The 5,000-nt window shown below is 44.3% G+C and overlaps 1 protein-coding gene across 2 annotated transcripts in view; it reads left to right on the top strand.

Moving 5' to 3' along the window:
* epb41l3a (erythrocyte membrane protein band 4.1-like 3a) overlaps positions 1-5,000 on the top strand; it is an 88,922-nt gene that overhangs the window by 27,258 nt on the left and 56,664 nt on the right. The gene's annotated exons all lie outside the window — the stretch shown is intronic.

Genomic DNA, 5,000 nt, shown 5'->3' with positions numbered 1-5,000 from the left:
TGCATCAAAACTGTGTTAATGCATCAAATCTGTGTTAATGCATCAAAACTGTGTTAATGCATCAAATCTGTATTAATGCATCAAAACTGTGTTAATGCATCAAAACTGTATTAATGCATCATATCTGTATTAATGCATCAAAACTGTGTTAATGCATCAAATCTGTGTTAATGCATCAAAACTGTGTTAATGCATCAAAACTGTGTTAATGCATCAAATCTGTATTAATGCATCAAAAATGTATTAATGCATCAAAACTGTGTTAATGCATCAAATCTGTATTAATGCATCAAATCTGTATAAATGCATCAAATCTGTATTAATGCATCAAATCTGTGAAGGTTTGGAAACAACTGAGAAATGTTATTTTATCTCTAATAGTGTATTATTAATGTTTAAAGTGAAGCTTTCAAGCAGAGTTTAGAGTTAACGTAACAAAACGTCCCATCCTCCATCGTGGACTCCAACAACGCCGTGACCGAGTCCAGCACACTCTCCCTCCCATAGCTCGCCGGTCTAGATAGTGTCCATTTGGTCCAACCACTTCCACTTTTCCTTGATGGTTCTGTCGTCACTTTTAAGTGTTTTAATTTTCCCTACACTTTTGGCCGGTCCGGTGGTAGCCGAGTGCATCCAGGAAGTCACTAAACAAACAAGGACAACATCCAAGGAACTGCAGGTGTAAATATATAGAGTAAAATATATTTGGAGTGGTGGTGGCGTAGTGGTCTAAGCACAGAACTGTTAATCAGAAGGTCACTGGTTCGATCCCCACAGCCACCACCATTGTGTCCTTGAGTAAGACACTTAACTCCAGGTTGCTCCGGGGGGATTGTCCCTGTAATAAGTGCTCTGTATAATACATTGGTAATCAGAAGGTTGCTGGTTTGATCCCCACAGTCACCACCATTGTGTCCTTGAGTAAGACACTTAACTCCAGGTTGCTCCGGGGGGATTGTCCCTGTAGTAAGTGCTCTGTATAATACATTGGTACTCAGAAGGTTGCTGGTTTGATCCCCACAGTCACCACCATTGTGTCCTTGACTAAGACACTTAACTCCAGGTTGCTCCGGGGGGATTGTCCCTGTAATAAGTGCTCTGTATAATACATTGGTACTCAGAAGGTTGCTGGTTTGATCCCCACAGTCACCACCATTGTGTCCTTGAGTAAGACACTTAACTCCAGGTTGCTCCGGGGGGATTGTCCCTGTAATAAGTGCACTGTAAGTCGCTTTGGATAAAAGCGTCTGCCAAATGCATAAATGTAAATGTAAAAAACAGTAGGGCAATGATGTTGTTTAAATATGTATACAGATATAGTTATGTGTAAGAGTTAGTGTACTGGGTGAATGGGGTCCAGAGTGATTTTTCCAGTGCTGTTTAGAATGGTGAGAGGCGTCAGTGTTGGGGTGTTCCTCCTAAAGTCCACTTTCATCTCCACTGTTTTGAGCGTGTTCAGCTCCAAGTTGTTTTGACTGCACCAGACAGCCAGCTGTTCAACCTCCCTTCTGTATGCAGACTCATCAACATCCTGGATGAGGCCGATGACAGTAGAGTCGTCTGCAAACTTCAGGAGCTTGACAGAGGATTGTGTACTGGGAGAAGTGTAGTGGGGAGACCACACATCCCTGGGGGACACCAGTGCTGATCGTACAGGTGCTGGAAGTGAATTTCCCCTGTCTCACTAGCTGCTGCCTGTCTTTCAGAAAGCTGGTGATCCATTAACAGATAGAGGAGGGAACAAAGTGTTGGTTTAATTTAGTGTGGAGAATAGCTGGGATGATGGTGTTGAAAGCCGAACTGAAGTCCTTAAATAGGATCCTTGCATAAGTCCCTGGTCTGTCCAGATGTTGCAGGATATGATGCAATCCCATATTGACTGCATCATCCACAGACCTGTTAGCTTGATAGGTAAACTTCAAGGGATCCAGAAAGGGTCCAGTGATGTCCTTCAGGTGGGACAACACCAGTCTCTCAAATGACTTCATGACCACAGATGTCAGAGCAACAGGTCTGTAGTCATTAAGTCATGCGATCTTGGGTTTCTTTGGGACAGGGATGATGGTGGTGTGTTTGAAGCAGCTGTGAGCTTCATACTGCTCCAATGATGTGTTAAAGATCTGTGTGAAGATAGGTGCCAACTGGTCAGCACAGGATTTTAGACTTAAGATTTAAGTGGGTGAAACACCAGCTGGGCCCTGTACTTTCCTTGTCTTTAGTTTCTGGAAGACCCGGCACACATCCTCTTCACAGATCTTAAGTGCAGGTTGAGTAGCAGGAGGGGGGTTGCAGGAGGTGTTGGTGTTTGTGTGTAGTGAAGGTCAGAGCGGGTGTGGGGTGTGAGACTGGGCTTTTCAAATCAACAGTAAAACACTTTCAGGTCATCACCCAGTTGTTGATTCCCTACAGTGTTGGGGGAGGGTGTCTTGTAGTTAGTGATGACTTTCAGGCCTCTCCACTCTGATGCAAGGTCGTCAGAGTAGCTTCTTTTAGCCACTCTATTCTCCTTTGTCAGTGTGTTTTTGGCATGATTGGGGGCGGCTCTGGCTCAGTTGGTAGAGCGGGTCTGCCATTAATCGCAGGATTGGTGGTTCGATTCCTGACCCACACGACTCCACATGCCGAAGTGTCCTTGGGCAAGACACTGGACCCTAAGTTGCTCCCAATGGCAGGCTAGGGCTTTGCATGGCAGCTCTACCATCATTGGTGTATGAATGTGAGTGTGAATGGGTGAATGCGTCACAGTGTAAAGCGCTTTGAATTCTGTTAAGGTTAAAAAGGCGCTATATAAGTGCAGACCATTTACCATTTTACCAAAGATTTTATCCCCACTTCTGTAAGCATCCACTTTGGCCTGACGAAACCTGAGATTTGCTGTAAACATGGTTTGTCAGTGTTTTATGTTAAATAAGTCTTAGTTGGAATGCACATATCCTCAAAGAAATAGATATATGATGTCACAGAATCTGTATCTTCATAAACACTCCAATCAGTGCAGTCAAAGCATGCTTGTAGTTCCAGCTCTGCCTCATTGGTGCACCCTTTATAGTCTTTACTACAGGCTTAGCAGATTTAAGTTTCTGCCTGTAGGTTGAAAGAAGATGATCCAGACAGTGATCAGAGAGTCCCAAAGCTGCTCTAGGGACATCCTTTAATGTAGTGTAGCAGTGATCCAGTATATTTCTGTCTCTGGTGGGGCATGTGATGTGCTGTCTATATTTTGGCAGTTCACTGGTGAGATCGGCTCTGTTAAAATCCCCAAGATTATCCAGATATTGTGTCTGTGATTTGTTCAGCCAGCTGTTGCAGCGTTGCACTCACACACGCGTGTGGAGGAATGTAAACACCCTCCAGAATAAACGAGGAAAACTCCCATGGAGAGTAGAAAGGCTTACAGTTGAGGAAGTGCGCTTCTAAATTAGGGCAGCACATCTGTTACATCTGTACACGAAAATTGCATTGATGTAAAAGCATGTTCCGCTCAGCGAGTATTGACGCTGATTAGTCACAAGTTCGAATCCGGGGCGTGCTGTGTGACTCCAGTCAGGTCTCCATAGCAACCAAATTGTCCTGGTTGCTAGGGAGGGTAGAGTCACATGGGGTAACCTCCTCGTGGTCACTATAATGTGGTTCTCGCTCTCGGTGGGGCGTGTGGTGAGTGACTCCAGTCAGGTCTCCTTAGCAACCAAATTGGACCGGTTGCTAGGGAGGGTAGAGTCACATGAGGTAACCTCCTCGTGGTGGTGATTAGTGGTTCTCGCTCTCAATGGGGCTTGTGCCACCTGGATTGAGGCGAGTAATCGTGCCACCACAATGAACTGCTAAGTAGTGGGAATTGGGCATTCCATATTGGGACAAAAGGGGATTAAAAAAGCACGTTCCACCGCTACTCATTTTTCCCGTTAAGTCCGCGATGCGATCCGCTCTGAACACCTGAAAGCCCGGCAGATGTAACGTGCTGTCGGGAATGGCTTCACACAGCCAGGTTTCCGTGAAGCACAAGGCAGCAGAGTTAGCAAAGTCCTTACTTGTACGGGTTAGGAGAAGTAGATTATTCGCTTTGTTAGGAAGAGAGTGGAGATTCACTAGATGTGTGCTTGGAAGCACGGTTCGGATGCTGCATTGATGCAGTTTGACCAGCGCGCCGGCTCGCTTCCCCCTCTTGCATCTTTTAGCGCACTTGTGACGGACAGCTGGACATAATTACCATCTCTGATCAATTATTGCATTCTTTCTACTGCTATTAATATTAATGCATGTCACATACAGCACATGACGTCACTTATGCAGTGCTGCAGTTATTAGATGTTTGAAACTCATTCATGTGTTCATATGTTTCGGTATTTGTCTGAGGTCTGTTCACAATGAGACTGAGCACAGATGGAGACATTGTGAGATTACTGGAGTCTTTTGAGATGCAGGAGACTTCAGATAGATTCACAGATCTGTTCTTCTGGAATAACTCAAGATACAAAGAATCACATTGACTCACTGAAGCTTCCTGTGCCATGAATCGAAAACTCTTCAACATCCTCTGATCTTCAGTCAACACACACACACACACATACACTCACACACACGCGCTCACACACACACACATGCACACACACACTCTCATACACACTCACTCTCTCACACACACACACACACACACACACACATGCACACACACACTCTCATACACACTCACTCTCTCACACACACACACATACACTCACACACACACTCACAGACACACACACACACACATATAATCTATTTTTTTCTCCTTCAAAAATGATTGTTCTATTGTGATGTCAAACAGGAAATGCAGTTGCAAATGCAAATGTATGATGTGATGAAGGTCTTTTCATCTTCCTCTGTTCATTCTCTCTGTTTTTCTCTCTTGTCATCTTTATTTTTGTTATTCTGTAGTTGTCACTGTGTTTGTCTCAGAGTTCTCATGGGCTGTGTATGATATAAGGATGCATATGTTGTACAATTAGGAAATAATATAGAAA

Source organism: Xyrauchen texanus, chromosome 42 (genome assembly GCF_025860055.1).
Source record: "Xyrauchen texanus isolate HMW12.3.18 chromosome 42, RBS_HiC_50CHRs, whole genome shotgun sequence".
Lineage (NCBI taxonomy): Eukaryota > Metazoa > Chordata > Actinopteri > Cypriniformes > Catostomidae > Xyrauchen > Xyrauchen texanus.
The sequence above is the reverse complement of the archived record's forward strand: the minus strand, read 5'-3'. Positions and strand labels throughout refer to the sequence as shown.